Source organism: Chelonia mydas, chromosome 3, assembly GCF_015237465.2.
Source record: "Chelonia mydas isolate rCheMyd1 chromosome 3, rCheMyd1.pri.v2, whole genome shotgun sequence".
NCBI classification, from domain to species: Eukaryota; Metazoa; Chordata; order Testudines; family Cheloniidae; genus Chelonia; species Chelonia mydas.
Window position 1 is genome coordinate 202,615,511 of NC_057851.1, and position 14,937 is coordinate 202,630,447.

General features: G+C 44.8%; 1 protein-coding gene across 5 annotated transcripts in view; it reads right to left on the bottom strand.

Annotated features, from left to right (window-relative positions):
- The window catches only part of ACSS1 (acyl-CoA synthetase short chain family member 1), an 80,175-nt gene that overhangs the window by 42,077 nt on the left and 23,161 nt on the right, over positions 1–14,937 (bottom strand). The window contains exon 1 of one of the 5 annotated variants that reach the window (XM_037896363.2): positions 3,049–3,120. The exons of the other annotated variants lie outside the window; for them this stretch is intronic. The gene's annotated coding sequence lies outside the window, so the exon portion shown is untranslated. Of the gene's footprint in view, positions 1–3,048; positions 3,121–14,937 lie in introns of those variants that run through there. 5 annotated transcript variants of the gene reach the window in all.

Consider the following 14,937-nt stretch of genomic DNA (forward strand, 5'->3'; position numbering starts at 1 on the left):
ACAACTTTCAAGTGCAGACCAAGCCTCAGCCATGCACAGCACTCCTGGTAGCACGACATTTCTAGCACCATGTGGGATGTATACAGCTAATGGGAGCATCACAAGAGGAATCCTGTGAGGCTGGAAATAGCTTGGTCCCCTAATATTTTAAGATAGCACCTCCATCTGCATGGGAAGGAGGTGGATGGGATGCAGACGCACAGAGGGAAAAGGGGAAGACAGAATAACGATCAGTGGTCATTAAAAATCCCATGAGATTTTTTCAAGGAACAGGAAAATTAGCCTCAAATCCAAAATGGGCAATTGTGTTCTGTACTCCTAGATCCCCCTCCCCCCAACCCAGCAAATTCATTCCCAGATAAATACATGAGCACTCTGATCAGTCATTCATTAACTATATACGGGGAGACACCTTCAAATTCTTGATCCCAGCCTTGTCCCCCAGAAATGTACGTCTTGTTCAGTAGCGTGCTGGACAGGGCAAGCTCATGGCAAGTCCCTCATTTCATCAAAGGAAAATGCTACATGCACCACCCTTGTTATTCCAAATGGAGTTTCCCACACTAGTCCAAACACGCTGGTTAAGATAAAACAATAAGATAAGTTAATTAACTACAGAAAGATAGATTTTAAGTGATTACAAGTGATGATGCATACAAGTCAGAACTGGTTACAAAAGAAAATAAAAGAGTAAAATGCAGCTAATACTTAACTTAACAACCTATGTGAATTTAAAAGCAAAGATTTTATCTCACCATATGCTGCAATAAATTTCACAGGCTGGGTCTCCTTTCAGCCTGGGACCTCACCCCCTTAGTTCAGTTCTTTGAGAGTCGTTGATGTCATGAGCAGAGATGAAGGAGGAGAGAGGTCATTTGTGTTGTGTGTGTCCTCCATTTTTATACCCTTCCCCGCACCTTGAGAATTACCCCTCCCCGCACTGGGGTGCAAGCAACAAGTAGTCTCTTGTGGATATGAGGGTTGAACTGTCCCTGTGATTAAATGTAAATTTCTTATTCACACCTTCCTGTTCCTGCAGAATGGCAGCTTAAGCAAGTGATAGCTCTGTAACACCTGGCTGGGTGTCAGTGTGTCTTTGTCTCTGTTTGGGCCTGCTTTTCTTAACATTGGAGCATGTTATAACAATGCTACACAGCAGAATCTCATAACTTTACATACAATGTTGATACACATATTTTACCAGGATAATAATGTTCAGCAGATCATGAATTTTCAAATGATACCTCACAAGGCATGCTTTGTACAAAAATATATCCTAGACTTGTAAAAGTGGTCAACATAATAGTATAGACCAGCAGATGTGGGGTAATCTGCCCCTTACATTAGGTCTCATCCTGATCTCTAATAGCTAGAGACTGCTAATAGCAGCTGGCTTAAATCTGAAAGCACAACGTTTAATATCCCTTCCAAAATTTTTGTTAGCAATAAGTTTTCTAACTCAGAATATTCTTGTTATCCATATAAATGCCCAACTTTTTTCCCCTTAATCTTGCTACGTTCTTACTAAGCCTCATTGACTTCCTGTGCAATGAGCGCCCATATTCTTTTTACTTCTTGTTCTAAAATGTCACATAATGGGAATAAATAACCCTATCTATAGTTCACTTTATGATGCTCTATGCCAGTGGTCCCCAACCGGTCGATCCCGATCGACTGGTCAATCCTGGGGACTCTCCTAGTCGATTGTGGTCTCCGGTGATGCTGCTGGGCTGCTGCTAAGGCAGGCTCCCTGCCTGCCACGCCCCACGCCGCTCCTAGAAGCAGCCAGCATGGCCCCGTGAGGAGGGGCAGGGGTCTTAGCATGCTGCTCCTGCCTGCAAGCACTGCCCTCGCAGCTCCCATTGGCCAGGAACGGGGAACCGTGAGGGGGCGGAATGGAGTGAGCGAGACGTGGCCTTGGGGAAGGAGGGGGTAGATTCTGGGTTGTCCTTAAATTCGAAAAGTGATCTTGAGCATAAAAAGGTTGGAGACCACTGCTCTATGCAGAAAGGCCCCATAGAAATGTGTGCTATATAGGCATACAGACAGTGCTGTGTGCAGGTGTGCCCATGTGGACACAGAATGCAACCAGTGTGCAGTTTGTTTATTCAGATCATTTGGTTTCAGAGTCCTTGTTTCAATGCAATTTTTAAATAAACACAACCATCAGGACTCATGGCACAAATTACTGTCACTCTAACACTAAGTCAAAATGTCACATCAGGCTTCTAGGTACAGTTCAAATCTTCTTTAACACTTGAGAGCTATGATAATAAATCAAACATAAAATGTAGCAAGACAAACAGAAACTGTTTTTGCTGATCAGCTGGGCTGTACAGGAGGAAATGAGCCTCAAGCAGATGGTTGTGGGCAAGCAGGATGACAACCACTTAACCACAATGGAAAATGAGAATAAAAATATGTCTATTCTTATTAGTACACTACCTGCTTGTCCTGAATAGAAATGCCAAAAAAGCCCTAATTCAGAAGTTATATTCTAATTGTTTAAATGCTTGTTTATTTACTTAGCTCTCAGGAACAGCAACTGTAGAAACACACAGGAACTCTCATGACAGATCTAGAGTTATTTGCTTAATGACGGAGCTTCAATGAGTTAATAAGCATTAAGGAACAGTTACAGAACTTTAGGCTCTTTATTCCATTGACCTGTTAACTTTGCCCCTTAAAAGCACAGACGAGGAGGACAGACCCACGGCTGCTAAGTCACTGTCACTCTGTCACGTTATCCCTTCTTGGACGTGAGGTCCATGATGGAAGAGACCTGGAGGGGAGGTGGCTATTAGAAGGTGGGGCAGCTGGAATCTACAAGGAAGAAACTTAAATAAAATCCCTGTCTGTCAGGAAGCTACCTCTGCAAGTCTTGTGTTTCTCACCTAGGCTACAAAGCACCTGCCTCTCCCACAAGCAGACATCCTCTGTGGGACTGAAAAATCATGGAAGGGGAATAACGTACACTGTTTTAAGCACTGTAAATCCCAAAGGACTTAAAGGCGGGGGGAAAAGCTGGATACAGTAGCTATTTCTTACTTTCTTGCTTTTCTTGCTGGCAACGTCAACCTGCTCCCTCAGGCTGTGCAGACCAGAGTTCCATCACAACAGCCCTGGAGAGGAAAGAGGCATCTATGTGGGAGAGTGGCATTTACCCCAGACCTGATTTTACCCGTCTGCACACAAAAGGAGCATGGGAACCAAACAAGAACCACTCAAAGCTAAACTAAATTATGAAGGTTATGAACAAGTGGGCATAACAGAACCCCAGAGGGATGATTCTCGAAAGCGAAATATCCGTACAGATGGGTACAATATTTATAGAGGAAGAAAGGATGTAGGGGGTGGAGTTTTGAAGATCAAAAACTTTTACACTGCAAGGGAGTTAACTGACAATGCAGGGTGTGGTGGGGACGCTGTAGGATCTACTATAAACCACGAGAGGCGAATCTTGGAGCAACTTGCAAGGTTCTCATCTGCAAGACAGTGTATTTGTAGGGGAATTTGACTCTCTATCGGCCAGTCAAACATCTAAATTATTCCTATGCAGAGGGAAGGCAAGAGAAGCCATCTAGATCTACAGAGGAAGTGACAAAATAATAAGGAAGCTTGGGACCTGTGATCACAAGCTCCTTGAATTCAGGAAATCGAAGAAAGGGTGTTAGATTTTTGGGAAAGTCAAACATTTAGTGAGTATGGTGTAAAAAGAGGAAGTATTAATATTCACCAATCTGAGATACAGCTGGGGAAACCTTAAAGGCACTCCAGTTTATGGCACAATAGACTGCAGTTCCTCTGAAAAAGCTGATTCCAAGAGTTAAGAGCTGGACAATGAGGCTTCATAATAGGGCTGCTCAAAACGCTGTAGTTAATAAAACAAAACCTGTACTAGAAACGAGAAAAGGGGAGGCAACCAAATTCACAGAGTCAGTTGCAGTCTGCAGAGAGAAGATAAGGACAGCAAAGGCAAATGAACCCCTGCTAGCAAAAGGGGCTAAGGAGAATATGAAGGGCTTTTACAGATGTAAAAAAGAGAAGACCCGGGAGACAACAGGTCCATTCATAGACGAAGATGGGGATAAAATTAATGATGACCCCAAAAGGGATGAGATTCTGAACTCTCTCTTCAAAAATTCGTCTTTAGCAAGAAAAATAAAGACAAGAAGTTTGAAGAATTAGTTGAAATGAAGGACTGACACCAGCACAAAACTGAAATAATGGTCTCACAAAATGTTACTTGAAAAATGAATTGCCACTAGCCTGGATAACAGCATGGCTAACTGGCCATAAACAAACGAACGCTTACATGTCCATTTGGGGGAGGGTATTTCTCGTGGCTTACCTCAGGGACCAGGGCTAGGTCTGGTCTTATCTAATATCTGCAGTAACGATCTGGGAGAGGAAGTAAGCAACTTGTTACCCAAACCAACTGTCTCTAGGCTCAGGCTCCTTCTAAACCACACATACTGTCAGTCTCTGGCAGAGGTGAAGGAATTGGGGGAAATCAATTAAATTTTTAAAAAATTAAAAACTGACCCTGTAGGAGTTGAATCTATAACTGAAGAGCCATGCTAGCAACACTCAGATGCCCTCCAACAGGGTGCCGCATGGCTAGCCTATTCTTTCATTGAATTTGACATGGCACTATTAGGAATATTAGCAGGAGGGAGCTAACGTGCACATTCCTGCCTGCTAAGAAGCAACAGCACTGCTCTCACAGCTGGCTCCATGGCCATGGGTATGGGCTTCCAAGTCTTTCCATTGATTTCAAAGGGCTCTGGTTCAGGCTTCGTGTGTGGAAGCACCATGCCAGAAGGAAGCAGGGCTGCTGGGATAATCATCACTTTCTTCCTTGAAAAATTATTGTTTGCTTTCCTTCTCTTCTGAATGCTTGACAAATGCTGTGCAAGCTCTCAAAGCTGGCCCTATTAATCGCAGCAACATCTGCTAGCAAAAGCACAGAAAACTGTTGAACTCAGCCAGCAAGTCATTATCTGAGCCAGTGCTCCTGCTAAAATCATAACCTAATGAATGCAAACGTTTTTCCTCTTGTCTCTATAGTACCTCTATTAAAAACTTCCTGAATCATATCCTTCTGTTCCTTCCCCTCCCAAGGTCCTCAAAACCCACCACCCAATACCTGGAACAAACGGCTGACAGAGCCACCAGTGCTAAAGGGCCCCTGGAAAAGCTGGCTGTTATCAGCATGTGGCTGTGCTCTCACCATGCCTATGACTGTTCTCCTATCTTATTGAAACGTTCTCCAGTAACTCTGGTGTTATCTTTAACCACAGAAAGATCATCTACAGTTCTCTAAAGGAAAGAGGCTAGTTATTTTCACGAGACATCAAATACTCTTTCTAGATGTGGTATCTTGCAAAAGAAATGTACTTAGATCGTTTTCCTAATAAATTTGATCCCATATATAGTTACACTACTGTAGTTTAGAATGTTATAACACTAACTTGTTAGTCTGACAGGTTTCAGAGTAGCAGCCGTGTTAGTCTATATCCTCAAAAAGAAAAGGAGTACTCGTGGCACCTTAGAGACTAACAAATTTATTTGAGCATAAGTTTTCGTGAGCTACAGCTCACTTCATCGGATGCATGCAGTGGAAAATAGAATAGGGGGATTTTATATACACAGAGAACATGAAAAAATGGGTGTTATCATACACAATGTAAGGAGAGTGATCACTTCAGATGAGCTATTACCAGCAGGAGAGGGAAAAAAAAACAAAAAAAACCTTTTGTAGTGATAATCAAGGTGGACCATTTCCAGCAGTTGACAAGAACGTGTGAGGAACAGTTGGGGGCGGGGGGGGGAATAAGCATGGGGAAATAGTTTTACTTTGTGTAATGACACATCCACTCCCAGTCTTTATTCAAGCCTAATGTAATGGTGTCCAGTTTGCAAATTAATTCCAATTCAGCAGTCTCTCCTTGGAGTCTGTTTTTGAAGTTTTTTTGTTGTAATATTGCCACTTTTAGGTCTGTAATCGAGTGACCAGAGAGATTGAAGTGTTCTCTGACTGGTTTTTGAATGTTATAATTCTTGACGTCTGATTTGTGTCCATTTATTCTTTTACGTAGACACTGTCTGGTTTGGCCAATGTACATGGCAGAGGGGCATTGCTGGCACATGATGGCATATATCACATTGGTAGATGTGCAGATGAATGAGCCTCTGATAGTGTTGCTGATGTGATTAGGCCCTATGACGATGTTCCCCTGAATAGATATGTGGACACAGTTGGCAATGGGCTTTGTTGCAAGGATAGGTTCCTCAGTTAGTGGTTTTGTTGTGTGGTGTGTGGTTGCCGGTGAGTATTTGCTTCAGGTTAGGGGGCTGTCTGTAAGCATGGACTGGCCTGTCTCCCAAGATCTGTGAGAGTGATGGGTCGTCCTTCAGGATAGGTTGTAGATCCTTGACGATGCGCTGGAGAGGTTTTAGTTGGGGGCTGAAGGTGACGGCTGGTGGCGTTCTGTAATTTTCTTTGTTGGGCCCGTCCTGTAGTAGGTAACTTCTGGGTACTCTTCTGGCTCTGTCAATCTGTTTCTTCACTTCAGCAGGTGAGTATTGTAGTTGTAAGAACGCTTAATAGAGATCTTGTAGGTGTTTGTCTCTGTCTGAGGGGTTGGAGCAAATGTGGTTGTATCGTAGAGCTTGGCTGAAGACAATGGATCGTGTGGTGTGGTCAGGGTGAAAGCTGGAGGCATGTAGGTAGGAATTGCAGTCAGTAGGTTTCCGGTATAGGGTGGTGTTTATGTGACCATCGCTTATTAGCACCATAGTGTCCAGGAAGTGGATCTCTTGTGTGGACTGGTCCAGGCTGAGGTTGATGGTGGGATGGAAATGGTTGAAATCATGGTGGAATTCCTCAAGGGCTTCTTTTCCATGGGTCCAGATGTTGAAGATGTCATCAATATAGCGCAAGTAGAGTAGGGGCATTAGGGGACGAGAGCTGAGGAAGCGTTGTTCTAAGTCAGCCATAGAAATGTTGGCATACTGTGGGGCCATGCGGGTACCCAAAGCAGTGCCACTGATTTGAAGGTATACATTGTCCCCAAATGTGAAATAGTTATGGGTGAGGACAAAGTCACAAAGTTCAGCCACCAGGTTTGCCATAACATTATCGGGGATACTGTTCCTGACAGCTTGTAGTCCATCTTTGTGTGGAATGTTGGTGTAGAGGGCTTCTACATCCATAGTGGCCAGGATGGTGTTTTCAGGAAGGTCACCGATGGGTTGTAGTTTCCTCAGGAAGTCAGTGGTGTCTCGAAGATAGCTAGGAGTGCTGGTTGCGTAGGGCTTGAGGAGGGAGTCTACATAGCCAGACAATCCTGCTGTCAAGGTGCCAATGCCTGAGATGATGGGGCGCCCAGGATTTCCAGGTTTATGGATCTTGGGTAGCAAGTGCTGCTGAATTGGAATTAATTTGCAAACTGGACACCATTAAATTAGGCTTGAATAAAGACTGGAAGTGGATGTGTCATTACACAAAGTAAAACTATTTCCCCATGTTTATTCCCCCCCCCCCCCCCCGAAACTGTTCCTCACACGTTCTTGTCAACTGCTGGAAATGGCTCATCTTGATTATCACTACAAAAGGTTTTTGTTTTGTTTTTTTTCTCTCCTTCTGGTAATAGCTTACCTTACCTGATCACTCTCCTTACACTGTGTATGGTAACACCTATTGTTTCATGTTCTCTGTGTATATAAAATCCCCCTACTGTATTTTCCACTGCATGCATCCGATGAAGTGAGCTGTAGCTCACAAAAGCTTTGCTCAAATAAATTTGTTAGTCTCTAAGGTGCCACAAGTACTCCTTTTCTTTTTGTTAGTCTGAATCATCTTTAGGCACAAGGTATGCAAGCCACTGTGAAAGCAGAATGAACTATATTGAATTTATAATTCATTAAAGAAATGCTACTTGAAGGGTTTGTTGAAATATAGTTGTCAGGAAGAGAAACATTAAGGTGTGTGAGACAATGGGTCCTCAAACTAATTAACTTAGAGCTCCTACTGAGCTAGGAGATTGTTAGTATGCAAATAAGATATGTATGTATATTTGTCAGTTTCTGCTTTCTTTTGTCTCTTATGTTAAATTGGCTTTGGCTTAGCTGTATAAATAAGTTATCTTGGGCCTCAGAGAGGGGCTCACATCTGGGTGCATTAGCAAGGCGCTTTGCTAATAAACAGAGTGTCTGACAAATTATGTGAGTCCTGAATCTGACTTTGACAATTTGGAGGTTCCACCGAGATGGCAACCGTCTTCTCTGGGGCCGTGTGACTCCTGCCTGTTCTTAGGACGGCCGTGGCAAGCTGGCACCTGGGCATTTGGCCCGAGCGGTCCTCCACCAGAACGGAAGGGTGCATGACCACAGTCTACGCCATCGAACCTGTTGGTTCCCACTCTGTTCTGGTAGGGATCCCGGGATCAGACATCAGGAATCTGGTCAGGTAATTATTTCTGTGTTTTGTCCGGACTGAGGACTGTCTTGTCTCTGTGTCTATCCGTCCTCCCTGTGGTGTGTTTGAGTCTGGGCGCCGTCTCCGTCCGGGGATCGGCTGACCAAAGGGTTCCTCTCCCCACGGTCTGAGTGAGTGAAATCTGCACAATCACAGCCGCACCGCGCCTTGGGTAAAGCCCTTGATGTGAAAGCAAGGGCGATTGAGGCAGTAGCCTGTGGGCTCCTTTTGTGTGTTGCACCGGGCATCGCTCTGACGAACCCGACTTTCCTTCTTGTGTGATTGGTGTGTAAAGTCCTCCTGTATGGGTAACCAGACTCTAAGTCAGGACAGGTTTCAGAGTAACAGCCGTGTTAGTCTGTATTCGTAAAAAGAAAAGGAGTACTTGTGGCACCTTAGAGACTAACCAGTTTATTTGAGCATGAGCTTTCGTGAGCTACAGCTCACTTCATCGGATGCATAGCATATCGTGGAAACTGCAGAAGACATTATATACACACAGAGACCATGAAACAAAACTTCCTCCCACCTCACTCCCCCGCTGGCAACAGCTTATCTAAAGTGATCCTCAAGTAGAGCCATTTCCAGCACAAATCCAGGTTTTCTCACCCTTCCCCCCCCCCACCCCACACACACACATACAAATTCACTCTCCTGCTGGCAAAGTCAGGACAGTTCCCTAAAGGAACGCCGGCTAGGTTTATGTATTTTAGGAAGAGTCCGGACTCCTGTAAATTTCTGGAAAAATGGTCTAGGCTAAGGGGGTCAGGTAGAGTGACTACTCCCAGCACTACGCTTCTGTCCCCAGAAGCCTTTACAGCTATTCTGAGGGGAAATGGGCCCTTTTCCCACAGAAATGGTCTATAAGGGACTGCTGCAGGCAGCAGGCAGAGAGAGAATCTGATCAAAATTGTTTGACTATTGGGTAATGTAATCAAAATCACTAAAGGATGTAAGGGGTTTCTATTGGAACTTAACTTGGCTGCTCCTGGTTGTGTCTAGTTGTACAAGATGGAAGTGTAATCGGGGTACAGTTGTGTAAAAGAGTAATCACAGCGCAAGGGATGTTAGGCAAAAGAGAATTTTGTGTGTGTGAATAGTGCTAAAATCTGAAGCTGTGTCTCCGCTATTACCTGAGAATAAACTTATAGCTTGGTACAGCAGAGAAACTACTGCAAACATGGTCTGTTGCACAAGAAGGGAAACTGAGGTACACCACCTCATGAATTCATAAATGATCAGTGAGTGGGGTAATTCACTAGCCTGACTATAGAAGAGCCTGACTATAGAACAAAATAAGTACAGCCTGGAGGTAATTCTTCTGTTTTTCCTGCAATTAGCAAGGAAATTTGTAAAAGAAAGTGGTATTATTATTAAGCAATAATCTGTCCCCACCAGGGGGGTGGAAATTGTTTCTTTTGTTTTTAGACTCTACAAGCAAGCTGGCGCCAGTGGAAGAAAAACTCAGAATACCATGGATCTATGTTTTGTGTTGTTTGTCTGTGGTGTTTGTCTTGTTGCTAGCATTGTTGTGTTTTAAGGAACAGAAAACCTCATGACATGGGTGGGGGATGGCTTCAAAAGGCTGACCTTGGGGGGTGGGGGGGGGAAGATGTGTATGGGAATGCAAAAGGCTAACTCAGGAGAATCCCAAAATTCAGTGGCCATTGTTAGGATCTTGGGACAAAGACCGAGTAGACGTCTTAAAAGACAAACTCGGCCAACCTACAATTAAATTGGCAAAAGGAGAGGTTGATTGTTTCATGCAGTGGTGGGAAGAGGCAAATCATAGGTGGACAGAATCAAAACTTGCCTCTCTCAAAGATTCTGGCTTCTATCCCACCAGATGCAACTCATTTTACTGTTGTTGATTTGTGCTCTGCTTTCTTTTCTCTCCCGGTTCACCCTGACTCCCAGTTCCTGTTTGCCTTTTCTTACAAGGGGCAACAGTACACACGGACCACACTGCTCCAGGGGTATACTGAAAGCCCGTAATATTTTTCCCAAGCATTAGCCCGAGACCTTGCTGACCTTGTTTTCCTGTCCAGGTCCACACTAGTCCAATATGTAGATGATCTACTCCTCTGTTCCCCTTCATTGTCTGCCTCTGAAACTGACTCTATAGTGCTCCTTACTGCCCTAGCAAATAAGAGTCACAAAGCTTCTCGCTCTGAACTACAACTCTGTCAAGCTTCTGTCACATACCTCGGCTTTCTCCTCTCCCAGGGTTCCCGTGCACTTTCTCCCACCCGCGTCCAAGCTATCCTTAGCTTTCCCCGACCCCGCTCCCCAAGCCAGGTCCAGAAGTTTTTAGGCATGGCTGGATTTTGCAGACAATGGATTCCCCAATATGCCTCCCTTGCAAAACCTCTCCAGGAACTCACTCGATTCTCTTTGAGCATGAGCTCACGAAAGCTCATGCTCAAATAAATTGGTTAGTCTCTAAGGTGCCACAAGTACTCCTTTTCTTTTTACTCGATTCTCTGTGCCTGACCCCATGCCATGGCCCCCTGAGGCCAATTCTGCCATTGTTTCCCTCAAACAGGGTTTGGCTTCTGCCCCTGCCTTAAGGCTGCCTGACTATTCTAAGCCTTTTACCCTTTTCTGCCACGAACAATCTGGGTGTGCACTTGGAGTTCTCACTCAGATGCACGGAGAAAAGAACCGCCCAGTGGCTTATTTCTCTGCCACTTTAGACCCTGTTGCCCAAGGCTTACCCCCCTGCCTGCGTGCTGTGGCTGCTGCAGCGCGCCTAGTCGAAATGTCTGATTCCCTTGTTCTCCGCTCTCCTCTTACCCTCCTGGTCCCTCACTGACCTCACTCTGCTCCAAGACTCTGCCCCAGAAACCGAGAGAGAATCCTGGGTTGCCCAAGGTTGCTCTCTACATCCCGATTCTCTTTGACACTCGCCTACTGGTGCCTTTGTAGCCCCCTTTTCACTCTACCTGTCTCTGGCCGCCCTGCTACACGGTGTTTCGCATGTCGGAAAGGAGGGGATGGTCTCTGCTGTAACTAAGACAGGATGGTGGGCCCCCCATTTTAGCTCTTTTGCAGCCCGCCACTGTGCAGCCTGTACCATTTGCCAAAGCCATAATATTGGTAAACCTGTAAAAGTGGCCCAGGGGTTCCGGGGCCTGCCTCAAGCACCGTTCTTGCATTGGCAACTTGATTTTGTACAAATGTCTAAGTGTCAACAATATGAATTTATATTGGTTATGGTATGTTTATTCTCTGGTTGGATTGAAGCCTTTCCTTGTCGCAAGGCTGACTCACTGTCTGTTGCCAAATGTTTGTTAACTCATATTATGTCTGCCAAGGGAATTCCTGCTATTCTGTCCAGTGATCGGGGTACACATTTTACTGGACAACTTGTTCAACACCTGGACCGTATATCGCATATCAAACACCTGTTGCACTGTCCCTACCACCCACAGAGTGCAGGTGCAGTTGAAAGACAAAATGGTGTACTTAAGAATAAGCTTGCTAAAATTTGTAACTCTACAGGATTAAGCTGGCCAGTACCCTTACCATTAGTCCTTATGGACAAGAGATCCACTCCATCCCAAAGGCATAAATTAAGTCCCTTTGAAATTGTTATGGGACGCCCTATGCGAGCTATGACGACCATTACTCCCGTTCCAGATTTGAACTTGACTCACAGTGCGCTCCTTCAGTATTGCAAGGGACTAATACAAGCTGTAAGTCACTTCCATTCACAGGTTCGAGTCGCCTGGCCCTCCGACGCTTGCCACAACCTCGAGCCAGGTGATTGGGTCTACGTATGGCGCCATCATCGAAAGCACGCCTTGGAGCCCCGGTGGAAGGGTCTTCATCAGGTACTGCTTACTACACAGAGGGCTGTTAAACTATCTGGCATCGCAGCGTGGATACATGCTTCACAGTGTAAGGCAGCACCATCCCCAGAGAACCAATCGTCACCTCAGGACAACGCAGAGTCGATTTTGACTCCAGAAGAAGACGTAGAGGAACAGTCTGCAATACCTTACAATCTACGCTCTCGTAAGGGTTGCCAGAAGCAGACGAAGAACAAAAAACAAAAAAAAGCAGTAGCGAGCCTCGCGCCTACTGCCTGGTGAGCGTAAAACCGTGACTGCGGTTCCCTCAGTTGAGGTTGTCAGAACCAGAAGAGCCTTGCCTCCAACATGCGCCTCTGCCTGTTCCTTGGCTGCTGGTATCTTACGGTCTGGGGAGACCACGATGACAATTCTTTTATCCAGCAGCAGGTGTGGATAGCTCAGACCCTTAATATTTCTAATTGCTGGGTCTGCATCCACATCCCAGCCCACTCTCAAACTGGTGTTCCTGTCCTGGCTGTCCCACTCAAGTCCCCAGACCTCACTGGAGGGCCTCGTCCATTTAACAAAATATGGAACAGCAGTGACACTTGGGAAGCGGTGGGAATAAATGCATCTCAATGGATAAGTGTGGTGGAGGGAAAAGGTCATTGGTGTTGGGTGTGTAATGGGACAGGGCTGGATCTGGGGAAAAGCCATTGCCTTCAGCATATTGTGGCCAATGGTGTATGGGATTATTCAAACAAAACTAAAAAGTGGCGGGCCGGGTATGGAGATATGAATTTTTTCTCAACCTGGGATCAAACAGAGAAATCAATCTCACGTTCCCCCTACAGTAACCTTAGTGAAAACAATACAAACTTCAATGTCATGCAAATAACACCACTCCTCGTAAGGAGAATTACCCTGTACCCTTTAGGGGATACTACTCCTCCTTTGCAAACACCTATATGACAAATGGGTGCAACCGACCCTTCCCGGCCTTAATAGGCCATCACTGGGTGTGTGGGACCAGAGCATATACCACACTACCAGCTAATTGGTCAGGAATCTGTTATCCTGCCCGACTCTTCCCACAATTCCGAGTGCTAGGAACCTTCCCTCGAGAATGCCTCTGCAATTTCAGGCGAAAAAGAAGGGACTTAACAGATGCCCAATGGTATGTAAATAACATAAGCCCCTTAACCTGGGAAGAGGCCATTGGCGGTTCCTTCATACCATTAGGGGGAGTAATACACCATGCAAAAAAGGCTCCTAAGGTTACAAGCAGTAGTTGAAATAATGGCAAATGAAACCGGAGAAAGTTTAAGAGCCCTAGCCAAAGAAACAGGGGCAATCCGACAGATGGCCCTCCAAAACCGTCAGGCATTGGACATAGTGCTGGTGGCAAAAGGAGGGACTTGTGCTCTCATTGGAACAGACTGCTGTGTGTATATACCAGACAACACCAATGAGGTAACAGATCATGCTAGCCACTTAGAACAAATTGCATATCTTCCCCACGAAGAGCCAAGTTCTTTATGGAAGTGGCTAAGTAACCTTTTCAATTTCTCTGGCATAGGAAACTGGTTGTTTCAGGGAGCCCTAACTCTCCTGTTTGGAATCCTAATCATTTTTGTATGTTTTCAGTTACTTTCCTGTTGTATCCAAAATTGTGTCAGGCATGCTACACAGATAGCTGCCCCAAACCAGAGCGCTAATTTGATGATTTTAAATATCACTGATGAACAAAGAGATAAAGAACGCCTGATATGTGGAACCCAGTCACTGTTGGTCATTGCGTAGCTTGACCAAAAGGAGAGATTGTGAAAGTAGAATGAATTATATTGAAATTATAATTCATTAAAGAAATGCTACTTGAAGGGTTTGTTGAAATATAGTTGTCAGGAAGAGAAACATTAAGGTGTGTGAGACAATGGGTCCTCAAACTAATTAACTTAGAGCTCCTACTGAGCTAGGAGATTGGTAAATGTTAGTATGCAAATAAGATATGTATGTATATTTGTCAGTTTCTGCTTTCTTTTGTCTCTTATGTTAAATTGGCTTAGCTGTATAAATAAGTTATCTTGGGCCTCAGAGAGGGGCTCACATCTGGGTGCATTAGCAAGGCGCTTTGCTAATAAACAGAGTGGTCTGACAAATTATGTGAGTCCTGAATCTGACTTTGACACCACTTTCTTGGGACCTGAACTTTTGAACCCAAGCTGGCTCAACATCTCACATGTTGATCCCATCTTTCCATGCACCAGCAGGATTTGAGCTGAAGGAAGTTCTCCACCCAGCCAGTTCCTCCACGTTGAAATAGGGCATGGATGGGAATGTAATACACAGCCCAATTTCCTCATTCAGGATCTAAAGGCTGCCACTACTTGCCTGAGGATCCACAGATTATAGTCTTGGTTTGACTCCCATGTACAAAGTTAATAAAAGGAAAAGCAACCTGTTAAATCTTTGTATTGGAAGGGTAACTCTAGCTCCTAACCAACTGCCCCCTGCCACTGTTTTTCTTTTACCTATAAAAGTTTGTAATTGGTTATAAATCCTTTTTTCTTACTAAAAATTTAACACTCCCAAACATCATGGCGTTGTGTCAAAGGCAGGAGTCATTATAAGCAAAGTGCTGCAGAATTATCCCACATC